The sequence below is a fragment of the Hemiscyllium ocellatum genome, chromosome 6 (genome assembly GCF_020745735.1).
Source record: "Hemiscyllium ocellatum isolate sHemOce1 chromosome 6, sHemOce1.pat.X.cur, whole genome shotgun sequence".
NCBI classification, from domain to species: domain Eukaryota; kingdom Metazoa; phylum Chordata; class Chondrichthyes; order Orectolobiformes; family Hemiscylliidae; genus Hemiscyllium; species Hemiscyllium ocellatum.
This window is the reverse complement of record NC_083406.1, coordinates 67,727,523-67,743,385: the sequence shown is the minus strand read 5'-3', so window position 1 is coordinate 67,743,385 and position 15,863 is coordinate 67,727,523. Positions and strand designations below refer to the sequence as shown.

At 39.3% G+C, this 15,863-nt stretch overlaps 1 long non-coding RNA gene across 1 annotated transcript in view; it reads left to right on the top strand.

The window, feature by feature from the left end:
* The window catches only part of LOC132816729 (uncharacterized), a 58,781-nt gene extending 51,284 nt beyond the window's left edge, over positions 1 to 7,497 (top strand). The window contains exon 3 of the long non-coding RNA XR_009644819.1: positions 7,351 to 7,497. This is a non-coding gene — a long non-coding RNA (uncharacterized LOC132816729). The remainder of the gene's footprint in view (positions 1 to 7,350) is intronic.
* The last annotated feature ends 8,366 nt before the right edge of the window (positions 7,498 to 15,863 follow it).

Genomic DNA, 15,863 nt, shown 5'->3' with positions numbered 1-15,863 from the left:
ATTCTATTTTACTTCTGTTTTTAGGAGCGGGGTTGTTTTTCTTTCCCCTGTTATTTTGTGGTATTATATTTAAGTATTACGTGTTGAGATTGTAATCTTATAGTTATATATGGTATTAATATTCCCAAATATATTTAGATGTGGGTGTGGGTGGGGGTGGGGTGTTCACTGTTAACTCTAGCTTTATATTATATTTGAATTCTCCTCATTTTATTGAGGAACACCTGGGTCAAGGGTGGGGCACTGGTTGGAAGAGGGTAAGATGGACTGTGGGAGAGGAAGTGACGCTCCCTGGGAACAAGGGAGAAAATCTCCAATTCGGAATGTTTTATATTTTTTATACTTAGAAAGAGTTTTTTGTTATATTGTTTTGAGTGTATCAGAGAATCTTTACTTTTGTAAATCTTGTATGCTCCATGCTCGGGATGTTCTAGATAGGGTTTCCCCTCCCGAGGGGTCTCGGATCTGTCCAGATGATTATGGCTGAACAGTCGGTTAAGTGGTGCACCTGGAATGTCAGGGGGAGTAATTCGCCAGTTAAAAGGAAGAAAATATTATCAAATCTTAAGAAGGAGAGAGTTGATATAGCTCTCCTACAGGAGACACACCTGTCAGATAAAGAACACTTAAAATTACGACAGGGCGGATTTGATCAGGCCTTTTTTTCCTCTTTTAATTCAAAAAGCAGGGGAGTGGTTATCCTTGTCCGGAAGAACTTCCCTTTGAAAATTCTAAATCAGATAAAAGACGAATCTGGACGATATATTTTGATTAAAGCCCTCATAAATGGAGAGGAATATGGGATCTTAAATGTGTACTGCCCCCCGGCACACCCCTTTAAATTCATAACGGAAGCTTTTTCAAAACTGATGGCCTTTGGTGCCCGTCATACAATTATAGGGGGAGACTTTAATTGTATTATGGATCCGGAAATAGACAGGATTCCCAAGAGTGCCGCTGGAGTATCTCCCAGATCTAGACAACTGGCGGACCTGAATAAAGAATTAGGATTGGTAGATGTATGGAGATGTCTCCATCCACAGGGTAGAGATTTTTCTTTCTACTCTAATCCACATAAATGTCACACAAGAATTGATATGTTTTTTGCCCCATCGATTTTTCTAAATTCTATAGCAACCTGTAAAATAGGTACTATAGCAATCTCTGACCATGCTGCTGTATACATGGAAACTAAGGTAAAGAACAATGGGGCATCCGCTCGGCATTGGCGTATGGACCCCTTCCTGATAAAAGATAGCAAATTTTTAAAGTACTTCTCCCAAGAACTTAAAACTTTTTTAGAAATTAATACTGGTACGGCTAGCAATCCGTCAATAATGTGGGAGACCATCAAAGCTTATGCACGAGGTTTGATCATCTCCTATTCAGCGACCCAGAAGAAAATGAAGGGAGAGCAACAGCGTCTGCTCGAAGCTCGCCTAAAAGCAGCCGAAACAGCATACGCTGATAGACCTTCTATCACAAAATTGCAGAGGATTACAGCTCTTAGGACAGCTTTAAACACCGCGCTTACTCAAACGGCTAAAAGGGAAATATTATTTGCGAAACAAAGATTATATGAATATGGCGACAAACCGGGTAGATACTTAGCATTTCTTGCAAAGAAAAAGAAAGCCCCTCAAACTATTCCGACCATCAAGGAAAGTACAGGTACCCTGACTCATGATCATAAAAAGATCAATGCGACCTTTAAAGAATTTTATTCTGAACTATATAGATCGCAGGATTGTGAAGATAGGATTAGGAGGATGCAGTCATTTTTTAAAAATTTGACCTTCCCGGGCCTGACTCCGGAACAGGTGTCGGCCCTAAATACCCCTTTAACAGTCCAAGAAATACTTGAGGCAATTAGGCAACTTCAGAGCGGAAAAGCACCGGGCCCGGATGGTTTTCAAGCTGAATTCTATAAAGAATTTACAGGAATATTGGTTGACCCACTTATGGATATGTATAATTTTGCACATAGTCAGGCCTGTCTCCCGCCCACGCTGAAGGAAGCAAATATTTCTCTTATCCTCAAAAAAGGAAAAGACCCAGAAGATTGTGCATCTTACAGACCAATATCCTTACTAAATGTAGACTTTAAAATTCTCTCAAAAATGTTAGCACTAAGACTAGAAAGGGTACTGCCATATATTATAAAGGAGGACCAGACGGGATTTATTAAGGGCCGCAGATCATCCAATAATATCAGAAGGGTCTTGAATATGATCCAAGCCTGTCATCAGGGAAAGATACCAGGAGTAGTAATTTCATTGGATGCGGAAAAGGCATTTGATAGGGTTGAATGGTCATATTTATTTTACACATTGGAAAGGTTTGGCGTTGGACAGGTGTTTACCAAATGGGTTTCAACATTGTATAATGACCCCAAAGCAGCTGTTATTACTAATGGGTTAAGATCGGATGGCTTCAGTGTGGGTAGGGGCTGCCGTCAAGGATGTCCTCTCTCACCATTGTTGTTTACACTGATAATCGAACCATTAGCAGAAGCCATCCGGACTGATCCTAATATAATGGCCCCGAGGATTGGTACAGGTAAACACAAAATTACCCTCTATGCAGATGACATTCTCTTATTCCTCAGTAATCCTTTAATGTCAGTGCCTCGTCTAATTCAAGTTATTAATACATTTAGTGCATTCTCAGGCTATAAAATTAATTTTTCAAAATCGGAAGCCATGCCAATGGGTGGTCTGGCTATGATACCCCACTTAATGGACGGATCCCCTTTTCCCTTCCGTTGGTCCCTGGAGGGCTTCTTATATTTAGGTATTTTTATCACGCCAGTATTTGATCAGCTGTATAGGGCTAATTTTGTACAATTAATGGAAAGGATAAGGCAGGACCTCCAGCGATGGAGAGACCTTCCGATTTCCTGGCTAGGGAGAATAGCATTAATTAAAATGAATGTTCTGCCCCGTCTCTTATATCCTATGAGAATGCTCCCGCTGATGCTGCCAAGGCTAGCCCTACGTAAATTATATGGCTGGTTGGGCTCCTTTATTTGGAACCATAGATGGCCCCTTATTAAGCTGAAGAAGCTACAGCTTCCACAGGCAAGGGGAGGACTGGACTTCCCAGACTTTAGGAAATATCAGTTAAGCTCCCTACTAAGTTACATAGCTGATTGGGTTTCATCTGATCCACAATCAATTTGGCTGGATATCGAAGCCTCCCAAGTAAAATACCCACTTATTAACCTTTTATTTTCAGATAAGAGGAAAATCATTACAGACCACTGTAAAAATCCCATAATATTAAACACAATTAAGGCCTGGAATATAATGCGGCAAAATGAGGGTAACTCACATAAAACATCCCCCCATGCACCAATAGTAGGCGCATGGGGATTCCAACCGGGGATTACAGATGCCACCTTTAAACTCTGGAGATCCAGGGGCATCTCATGCTTAGGGGACCTATTTAAAGATGGGATCCTGATGTCCTTTGAGCAGCTGCGTCTGAAATTCGGAATACCTAATGGGGATCTCTTTCGATACTTCCAAGTTCGAGATTATATACAGAGGAAGACTACATTAATAGATAGTCTTTATAAATCAGACAGACAACGTAATGTCTTACGACCAGCGGGGGCATCCTCCGTTAGTACTATATACCATTTGCTACATGATGGAGTCTCAGGAGACATGGATGACCTGCTTAAAACATGGGAGCAGGATTTGGGGCTAGAAATCTCTGAGGATATGTGGAATGACATTTGGGAAAATGCTAGAAGAATTGCTATCTGTAACAGAACTCAGGCTATCCAACTAAAGATACTTCATAGAGCCCATATAGCTCCGGCTCGACTGGCAAAATTTAAGGCAGGAGCATCTCCAATGTGTCCCAAATGCAAAATAGAGGTGGGTACTCTTGTACATTGTCTGTGGATTTGTCAGAAAATCCGCAGATACTGGACTAAAGTGGCAAATACCCTGACAGAAATTTTAGGAACGGAAATTAGGGTGGACCCTGTATCTCTCCTTTTGGGCTTTTCGAACCTCTCATCTCTGGATATGCATGGGAACAGACTATTTTCTATTCTCTCTTTCTGTGCAAGGAAAAATATTTTGGTGAACTGGGTGGCTGAGGGCCCCCCTGGACTTTCAAATTGGCACAGATTAATTATGGAATATATCCCCCTTGACTTCCTCACAAATATGGTGCACCGAAAGACTGAATTATTTTATAAAATATGGCAGCCCTTTTTGAATTATATAAATGCAGATATTTCGGCTATCCTAACAAGGGCTTTTATTTAGTGAAGATTTCAGACCGGACTGCTCCGGGGCCCCTTGGGAGAGGAATCCTGCGCGAATACGGGTTTTATTATATTTGATGTTTATACATTCCGAGCATGTAAGAGACTTAGGTATACACTCTGGTTAGTAACTATAGGTTAGATTAGTAGAAAGTTGAGTTTTTTTTTCTTTCTTTTTTCGTTTCTTTTTTTTTCTTTTTTTGTTTTCTTTCTTTCTCTTTTCTTTGTTAAATTATGACTATTGTATATATGATTTAATTGTACATCAATGTTTGTATTTGAGAGTTTTGTTTATTATTGTAAATTTGCAAAAATGTTAAATTTCAATAAAAATATCTACAAAAAAAAAGGTGGATTAGCAAATATTCATAGGAAGAGATTAATTGCTGTCAGCAGCCTGCCTCCTTATTAGCAGTTGATGACAGTTTTGCAACAAATCCTAATGCTTCTAAAAGAAAATTTAGTAGTATTGACAGCTGAATGCTGATATGTATGTGGAGCCACTTATTATATACATATTTATAGACATCAAAATTTATTTTTTTGAGTGACTATTATGTGTATTATGCAATTGTTGAGAAATCCTCCTTTGGAGGGTATATTGCACTCCCTTCATAACTGTCAGTCATTGAATGCAGGAGACTGAGGGACAAATGAGCCTATGAATTTGGACCAGAGGTAGACAATTCAGACCTCGGGCCTATTCTGCTATTCTGATCAAAGGCCGCTACTTCCACCACCTCCAACAGGATGCCACATCAGACCCATATTCCCTTTCCCTCCCTTGTCAGCATTTTACAAGGACCGTTGTCTCCAGGACACCCTAGTCCACTGCTTCTCCACTCCCAACATCTCCCCAACCTTCCACAGCATCTTCTCAAGTTATTGGAGAAAATGCAACTCTTGTCTGTTTACCACCTCTTTCATTACCATCCATGGCTCCAGACACTTCTTTCAGGTGAAGCAGCAATTAACCTACACTTGGCTCAATCGATTCTACTGTATTCGCTGCTCACAATGTGATCTCTACACTAGGGATATGAAACACAAACTGGGCAACTGCTTTATGAAACACTTATATTCTCTCTGTAAAAATGATCCCAAGCTTCCAGTTGTCTGCCACTTCAACACACCACCGTGTTCCCTGGCCAACATTTCCATCTCGGGCCTGCTGCAGTGATCCAGTGAGGCTCAGCGCAAACTGGAAGAACAGAATCTCATCTCCCACTTGGGGATACTGCAGCCTTCAGGACTCAGTATCAAGTTCAATCATTTGAGGGCCTAGACACCATCTTCTACAACCTTTACCTACTCTCATGACCCAGGCCCTGTCATGACATGGGCTGCATTTAGCATAGCCAGCCCCATTTTCATGCACTTATTGCCCCATTATCTATTTTTCTTTTTCCCTGGCTTACTATTGACCAGCCTTTGCTTACCTAACTTTATTTCTCCGTCTGGACCCCGTCTCCCCCTATCTGTGCTCTCCTTTCTCCCACCCCACCCCTGTCTTCATCAGAATTATCATCTTTTCCTAGCTACTAACAGTTCTGAAGAAGAGTCACTGGACTTGAAAAGTTAACACTGCTTTTTCTCTACTGATGCTGACAGATCTGCTAAATTTCTCAAGAAATTTCTACTTTGGTTACAGGCTGAATTGGTTATTGCTTTTTATTTCCTATCACCCATATACTTTTATTCCCTTGTTCATCAAGAATGTATCTACCTTAAACTTCACTGTTCTTTGGTGAACAGAATTCCACAGACTAACAATTCTCAGGAGAATTAATTCTCTTTATCTCTGTCTCAAATGGGAGACCCCTTATTTTAAACCCATATCCCCTAGTATCTGCATAAGAGGAAACAATCTTTCAGCATCTTCTCTCAAGTCTACTCAAGATCTTATAACTTCCACTATGGTCTTCTCTCACTCTTCTAAACTCTAATGGACAGACACAACCTGTCCAATCTTTCCTTATAGTACAATGCCTTCAGCATAGGAATCTCCACTGCTTGCAGATCCTTTCATTATAGGGAGACCAAAATGGTGTACTATACTTCAGATGTAGTCTCATCAATTCCCTGTAGCATATGAAGTCACTTCATCTGACAAGGAGCAGTGTTCCAAAAGCTTGAGATTTCAAATAAACCAGTTGGACTATAACCTGGTGTCATGTGACTTTTGACTGTAATCATTTTATGGGCATTAGGCTAATATGTTGAATAAAAGTTAAATGTTCAAAATAGTACAACAGAACAATACAGCAAGTGAAAGATTTTTTTGCATTGGTCAGATAGAACTGGGAATTAATCATTTTAGTTAATAAGCTGATTAAAGAGTAACGTTCACCGATTGCTGACGTCCCTGTCATACAGCATTACAGGATGCTGAAAGCAAAGATACACGTGCACCAACAAAATTACATTTCTTGCTCAACTGAGCAACGTGTTACAATGCACAAATAAGCAAACAAAGTTTATTCTTTATACACACCAATATCTGTCTGAAAATGTTATTTTCTAAATGCTTCGTTGGTGAAGAGGTGGGTAGTGGTCAATCTTCTAACCACTACATTTGTCCACAGAAAGGTTATTAGGATGGGAGAATTTTAGAAGCAACCTGAAGATTTAGCAGACTCTTTGAAATATATGGCTTCTGGTGACTGCATTCACCTAGTTGAGAAGCCTTGGATTCATGAGCTGGTGAATGAAGAAATACTTTCAGTCTGTGAAAGGATTTTTTTAAACTTTTAGTTCATGTATGATCTTTCTTGTGTGATTTTGCTACTTTATAGCTGTGCATAAATGAAATTGCTTTTATGCACTATATAGTTTTAATGAAAGGTGCTGTTGCAAACTGATGCACATCTTTTCGATTGTTTTAATGTATTTAATTTCATTCTCTCCTGTGATCCAAATGTTCATATGTCAAGTGAGCATGAATTTGTAGTACCTGATTGAACAGACTCATATTTTTGTTATCCAAGTCATCTGTCAAATTCACAGAGCTCCACAGGATTGCTGTTGTTTTTGTAGTTATTTTCCCTTTATTCCTTTTCCTCTAGAAGCAAGATGAAAACATACTGCAAACAAGAGCATAGGAGGCGTACCCAAGAAGTTTGCACATCTGAAGATATGTTTAATTCATGTTTTCTCCTTTTGAGTGAGCCGTATAAAGTACGTTTAATGAGCATCTACTAAAATATGTACTATCGATGTCACATCACTGATCAATTAAATGATTTATGAACTTACATTTTCATTTTTATATAATTTTGAATATATTACAGTAGTAAAATGTAACCGTGAAAACATTTGTTTTTAGACTGACAATGATGATGAACTATCAAGCTGTATTCAAAACAGGTAGTGTGTATGCTGTCTTGTAAATTGGCTTCAAGAACAAGCCAGAGGCTAGGAATCCTGCAATGCATAACTTACCTTGTGACTCCCAAGAGCCTGTCCACTATCCACAAGGCACATGTCAGGAGTGTGATTGAATACTTCCACTTTTCTGGATGAGTACAGTGCTAATGACACTCAAGAAGCTTGACATCTTCCAGGACAAAGCAGCCTGCTCAATTTGCTCCACATCTGCAAACATTCACTCCTATACCACCAACACTTAGTAGCAGCAGTGGGTGCCATCTACAAGATGCTGTGCAAAAATTCACCAAGGCTGCTTAGACAGAACCCTCTAAATCTGCAACCAATTCCATCTCGAAGGACAAAGGCAGCAAATAGGTGGTTTCACTACCATCTGCAAGTTCCCCTCTGAGCTGACTTGAAAATATATTACCTTTCCTTCAATGTTGCTAGTTCAAAATCCTGGAATTCCCTCCCCAGTTGGGATATTGTGCATCTACTGCAGTGATACATGGACTGCAGTGATTCAAGAAGGCAGCTCATCATCACCTTCTTAAAGGGATTTAAGGATTGGCCACAAATGCAGGCACAGCCAATGATGTCCATATCTCATGAATTAATTAAAAAAAAGAGAAGATCTCGCTATTGAGAAGGCCATTCAGTTGGCAGTAGAAGCATTGGTTTGGAAGCAGAACTTATCAACCTTCAAAAGAGAAGAAAAACATTATTATAGGAGATCAACAGAAATCAACTCATTTTCTTAAGAGCAAGATAGTAACAAAAAGAGACATACTGGGAATGTTAAGCACAAGGTGTCATAGGTCCCTGACAACACTGTGGCACCACTAATACGTCAACAGTGAACAGTATCCTGCCATTAAAATAGAATACTACAAGGAAGTAGATAATTTTGAGTATATGTGTAAAACACTGACATCAAAACAAAGACTTAACATGCAAAGTTAACAACAAAGTTATAATATTTTCATTTGAAGATAAATGGAAAGTCTTCCAATGAGAGATTAATGAGTCTGCTTAGACCTTTTAGCACACAGATATTTATATCAATGTGTATCCAATGAATTTCAATTTTGACACCGAAGCAAATTTAGCAGGCTTGCTGGACAGTGAATCTTGGTTAATAAAATGCTAATAACAAATCTTTATCATAGGGGAAAACATAATAGAAAATTTATATTTATTGCATATTCAGTAATGATCACTGTTGAGCAAAAGATTCGATATTGACCCAAATCTCATTAAAAAGTCAAAGAAGTTAAATCAACAGAAGGTCAATAGTCACCTTGAAAAGGATTACTGGAAACCGCTTTGAGGCCTGGGGAGATTGAGAAAATTTCTAAATCTACATGTCTTTATACACCTAAAAAAAAACCATAGTCATTAATGAAGACGTTCTCAAACTAAATCATTGGTCCAAAAGTGCTTATTGAGACAGACCACAGATCCTTAGTGTCCTTACTTGACAAAAAGAAACTCACAAGAATGCCTACAAGAATACAACAATTTCAATTGGGATTGATGAGATTTGCTTATGAAATGATTACGCACAAACTAAGTTACAAAATACAATAGATGTACTCTCTAGACTATCTGTTAATGGTCTTACATACTGAGGTATTTGGTTCAAAGATATTGAGTTATACATTCAATCTGGCACTATAACCAGAATTTCAAATAAACTCAAGCAACTTCATTAGGAGTGCATCAAATCCACTAACATTGTGTAGAGGTTGGCCACATCAATGATCTGGTGGTATGGCTATTAAAACTTACTTTGAGCATAGAAAGCCCTTCAGTACAATTGATGAGGTGTCATTCTACAATGAAAGATTAGTTATTATAACTTCCCTCAGAGAGAAGGTCTCTCAAATGCTCATTCAATGTCATGTTGGCATCACCAATATCGAGCAAGTGCTCAAGCATCAGTATGCTGACCTAGAATCTCAAAGTCATTCAAAAAATCATACAATCACATGGATCTTTTTTACTCCCAGAGCCCATATCTCCAAAAGTTCCTGTGCCCTTGTTGGCACTAAAAGCCCCAGGTAGATTCTAAAATTACCATGATTTGCTTAAATTTCCTCTTCCAGTGCTCCCAATCCCCTCCCATTAACTATGAGGTTCATCCTACTATCTGCAATTGCTCCCTATCACATTGACTATTCTGTAGCAACCCAGCACAATGGAGACTTCAATTGCCCATTTCCCACATGGGCGGGAAATATATCTGATATGTTAATACATGGAAATAAGCTCATTACTACATAAGAGTGAACTTCTGAACACACTAGGGGAAAATCGAATGAGTTTTTGTCAATGTTGAAAATCTGGCATTTTATTTCATTCTCACCCTATTTCGCCACCTCACTGGCCATTACTCTCACTATACCAGTGAGGAAGTAATTCCATGCATGACGTATAATATTTTAAGAAGTAAAATAATGTAAATACGCAACAGACATTTCTCTACATCTAAAGGAGAAGAACATTTGTGGTGTAAACGCCTCTTCTCAATTTTAGGCAACCTATATTTTTCAGATGCCGACGCTATGTAATTCTATTAAAAACGTTCCGACTTTCAGTTCAGTTTCCAATATTTCAGTTTTGCCTTTCCAACACCAGCAAATTGTAATTGTTAAAATAAACCCAAAATGTTCCTTTGAATGCACAAATGGAAAAAAGACCTTTTATTTTCTTTTTAAATCTAATTTGCCAACATTTCAGTGATTTCCCCAAGAATTTCTGCCTAATATATCACACAGTTCACAAATCTTATTGCACAGAAAAACACACAAGAAATGTCAAAGTTGCAGAAATAAATTTTGTTTCTGCCTATTACTACTCATTTATTCTGAGAATTACAATTCCAAAGATACTATGCTTCCAACTCTGGGAGCAGAAAGATAAGCACTTTATTTAATATCTAATTAAACGTGGTCACCAGAGAAATCACATCTTGTAAAGCTTTATCAGAAATAGATCAATCCACTTCAAGCACAACGCCCGCTGCCACTGAGAAGAGCTCATGAATTTAGATGGAGCAAAATAGTATCTATAGCCATATTATTTTGCTTGAAAGATGCATAAATTTCTGTATATAGGCAGAATTTCTGAATTTTATTCTATGGTGATTTATTTTCTTTTTAGACAATCACCTGTCAGGTGAATATTCTTAGGGATGAACAACAGTGAGATTGACTGATATTTGCACCAAATGTATTAACAAAATTATATAACATACAATTAGGAAAGACTTTATTTTAAAATTTGAGTAGAACTAATTCCTGCATAAATTTGATATGAGCTAAGCGTTTTTGTTGTAATCAACTCCAGACATAATAATGTCAAATTATTTCTGTAATTCGACAGAAAGGTAACAAAGAGTGATAGTTAATATTATTGGGACTGTACATTATTTCTAATATACTTCCTGGCCTTTAATGAGCACTTGTTGGTTATTGCTCACAGCATTTTATCCCTACTGTATTTTCAGCTTCTGCATTTTAATTTACTTCACAGTAGTTCTGGAATTATGAAGTCAATTTTAGCATGGATATGTCATGCTAAATTTCCCATAGTGTCCAGGGATGTGCAGGCTAGATGGATTAACCATGGGAAAAGCAGGCTTATAGGGATAGGTAAGGTGGTGGCTCTCAGTGGGATGCTGTTTGGAGGGCTGGTGTGAACTTAATGGGCTAAATGGCCTTTTTTCACTATAAGGATTCTGTGATTCTATAAATGAGATCCTCTTTTAAGAGGCTTCTGTGCCATTTTCTTCACTTGGCCGCAAGACTGCAAGCGACTATTATAGATATCCTGTTCCATCACCTCCAACCTCTGTCATTTACTCAGTGAGGATTTGTATTTAATAGGACTGAGTGGCAGTCCCTTCCCAGGGGCCATTAAATTCACAGCAGCCCTGAATATTAATGTCAGCTGCTCATTTCAGGGAAGAACAGAGGACCTGTGTGACCTTTTCTAATCTTTAATTCATAAATGCATTTGGGGTGTTCCTAATGCTATTTTAGCCATCTCTTTATATGCTTTCCCTTTAAAATGATAGCCAAGCAGATGACCATTGGGGTTCTCCACCTTTGTTAGCTTCCCCAAGGTGCAGGGTGCCATTGGCAGTACCCACTTAGCTTTGACAGTGACCTATTACCAGTTCACTTTGTGAACAGAAAATGCTTCCATTCCATAAATGATCAAATTATATATTATGCTAAATTCTGAAGGTCTGCACAAAATACCCTTGGAACTTCCATGGCACTAACATACTGGAGAACTCACAGATTCCTATTTCTTTCAAAGTCCCTGTCACAAACAGGGATTGCTGCTGGGAGTCAAGAGGTATTACATGGCTCACGCTAGCTTTAACAAACCCTCAGTCTGACACAGAACAAAGATAGAATGCTGCTCACACTTTGACCACAGCCGCAGTGAAACAGACTATAGGCCTCCTGAAGATGAGGTTTCAAGTCTGGTCAGCTCTAAAGCCTGCCAAATAGACCAGGAAGAGTGTCCCACATCATTGGGAGAAGCTGTGCATTTCACAACTAGAGCCAATGAAAGGGAAATTCCTGGATGCCGATGAAAAGGGGTGTTCACAGCAATTTTCTGTTCATGAAGAAGAGATTGAAGATCAAGAAATTAATCAGGAGAGCCATCCATGAAAACATGATAAAACTATGAATCAAAGAGCCTGAGATGCCAGGGACAGCCTCATAGGCACACACTTACAGGATGAATAAGATGGATTCACACTTCAATTCATTGTTTCAAAATAATTGCTTGGTAACACGTTCATCAGGACATGTCGCTAGATGTTCAAGGGGAAAACTAACACTTATATGGCATGACAGGTAAGTGCTAATTAGTTGGCAGGTGAGCCTCTGGCAGAGGTGTTTCCATGGTGATTGCAACGATTAGTGTTGATTGACAGTCAACAACAAGACTGTTAAATTATAAACCAGGCAGAGTCATCGAGTCATAGAGATGTACGGCATGGAAACAGACCCTTTGGGCTAACTCATCCATGTCGACCAGATATCCCAACCTAATCTAATTCCATTTGCCTGCACTTGGCCCATATCCCTCGAAACACTTCCTATTCATATATCCATCCAGATGCCTTATACATTCGGCAATTGTACCAGTCTCCACCACTTCCTCTGGCAGCTCATTCCATACACACATCACCCTCTGCGTGAAAAAGTTGTCCCTTAGGTCCCTTTTATATCTATACCCTCTCACTCTAAAGATATGTCCTCTAATTCTGGATTTCCCCATCTCAGGAAAAAGACTTTGTCTATTTATTCTACGCATGCTCCTCATGATTTTATAAATCTCTGTATGGTCATCCTTCTGCCTCCAAAGCTTCAGGGAAAACAGCTCTAGCCTATTCAGCCTCTCCCTATAGCTCAAATTCTCCAACTCTGGCAATATCCTCCTACATCTTTTCTGAAATCCTTTCAAGTTTCAGAACATCCTCCTGATAGGAATGAGACTAGAATTACATGCAGTATTCCAGAAGTGGCCGAACCAATGTCCTGTATAGCTAAGACATGAACTCCCAACTCCTAATGCCAAACACCTTCTTCACTAAACTATCTACCTGCAACTCTACTTTCAAGGAGCTATGAATCTACACTCCACGGTCTCTTTCTTCAGCAACACTCCCTACGACCTTACCATTAAGTGTATAAATCCAGCTAAGATTTGCTTTTCCAAAATACCATGCATTTATGTAAATTAAACTCCATCTGCCACTCCTCAGCCCATTGGCCCATCTGGTCAAGATCTCGTTGTACTCTGAGGTAAAGTTTTTCGCTGTCCACTATACCTCTGAATTTTTGTGTCATCTGCAAATTTACTAACTATGCCTCCTATGTTAACATCCAAATCATTTATTTAAAGGATAAAAAGTAGTGGACCCAGCACCAATCCTTGTGGCGCACAACTGGTCACAGGCCTCCAGTCAGAAAAACAAGTCTCCACCACCACCCTCTATCTTCTACCTTTAAGCCAGTTCTGTATCCAGATGGCTAGTTCTCCCTGTATTCCACAAGATCTAACCTTGCAAACCAGTCTCCCATGGGAAACATTGTCCAATGCCTTGCTGAAGTCCATAAAGGTCACGTCCATCCCTCTGCCCTCATCAATCCTCTTTGTTATTTCTTCAAAAAACTCATTCAAGTTAATGAGTCATGATTTCCCATGCACAAAACCATGCTGACTATTCCTAATCAATCCTTGCCTTTGTAAACACATGTAAACTCTGTCCCTCAGGATTCCCTCCAACAACATGCCTACTATCGACGTCAGGCTCACCGGCTTGTCCTTACCACCTTTCTTAAGTAGTGGCACTACGTTAGTCAACCTCCAGTCTTGCGGCACCTCTCCTGTGACTATCTATGATACAAATATCTCAGTAAAGGGCTCAGCAATCACCTCCCTAGCTTCCCAAAGAGTTCAAGACATCCAACACCTCCTTCTCTGTAATATGGACATTTTCCAAGATGTCACCATCTATTTCCCCACATTCTATATCTTCCATGTCCTTCTTAACAGTAAATACTAATCCAAAATACTTACTTAGTATCTCCCCAATCTGCTTCGGTTCCACATATAGGCTGCCTTGCTGATCTTTGAAGGACCCTATTGTCTCCTTAGTTACCCTTTTGTCCTTAATGTATTTATAAAATCCCTTTGGATTCTCCTTAACCCTATTTGCCAAAGCTATCTCATACCCCCTTTTTACCATCTTGATTTCTCTCAAGTATACTCCGACTGCCTTTATACTCTTCTAAATATTTTTTTGATCTCTCTTGTCTATACCTGTTATATGCTTCCTTCTTTTTCTTAACAAAAACCTCAATTTTTCTAGTTATCCAGCATTCCCTGCACATACCAGCCTTTCCTTTCACCTAACAGGAATGTACTTTCTCTAGATTCTCGTTATCTTACTTCTGAAGGCTTCCCATTTTCCAGCCGTGCCTTTACCTATGAACATCTGCCCCCAGTCAGCTTTTGAAAGTTCTTGCCTAATATCATCAAAATCAGCATTCCTCCAATTTAAAACTTCAACTTTTAGAACCAGTCTATCCTTTTCCATCACTATTTTAAAAGTAATAGAATTATGGTCACTGGCCCAGATGTGCTCCCCCACTGACACCTCAGTCACCTGCCCTGCCTTATTTCCCAAGAGTAGGTCAAATCTTGCACCTTCTGTAGTGGATACATCCACATACTGAATCAGAAAATTTCTTGTACACACTTAACAAATTCCTCTCCATCTAAACCCTTAACACTATGGCAGTCCCAGTCTATGGAAAGTTAAAATCCTGCCCGTAACCACCCTATTATTCTTACAGGTAACTGATATCTCCTTACAAATTTGTTTCTCAATATCCCACTAACTATCAGGATGTCTATGATACAATCCCAATAAGGTGATTATCCCTTTCTTATTTCTCAGTTTCACCCAAATAACTTTCCTGGATGTATCCCCAGGAATATCCTCCCTAAGTACAGCTGTAATATTATCATTTATCAAAAACACCACTCCCCCTCCTCTCTTTCCCCCCCTTTCTATTCTTCTGATAGCATTTGTATCCTGGAACATTAAGCTGCTGGTCCTGTCCACCCTGAGCCATGTTTCTGTAATTGCTATGATATCTCTGAAGGTTGACTGACTGATCAGGACATTGCCCTGAGAAATTAGCCTGTGAATGGCTGTTGCCTAATTTGTTGATTTGAAATTGGCGCAGTGTGTGTGCATATTATAAAGTCGTAGAGTTATCCAGAACAGAAGAGGTCCTTCAGCCATCAAGTCTCCCTCCATCCCAGTTCTTTCCATCTGCAAAGAGCTCCTCTGGGCACTCCAGAAGGTCCCAGCCCCTCTATCTCCCCACTATCCATGATAGTAAAGCCTGCATCAGAACAAGTTGTGCGCTTCTGGGAAGGTCAGTTTCAGCTGCTTTTTATTTAAATTAGCAAGCAGGTTCAGCAAATAATGAAGGAAATCAATGGATTTCATTGCTGGGGTTGGAGTTTAAAGGTAAGGTAATCTTCTTATACTTGCACTCAGTATTTGTGAAGCCATATCTGGTATGCTGTGCACTGTTTTGGTCTCCATATTTAAGGAAAAATATCTTGGCATTGGAGGAATTTTGAAAGATATTCACTTAGG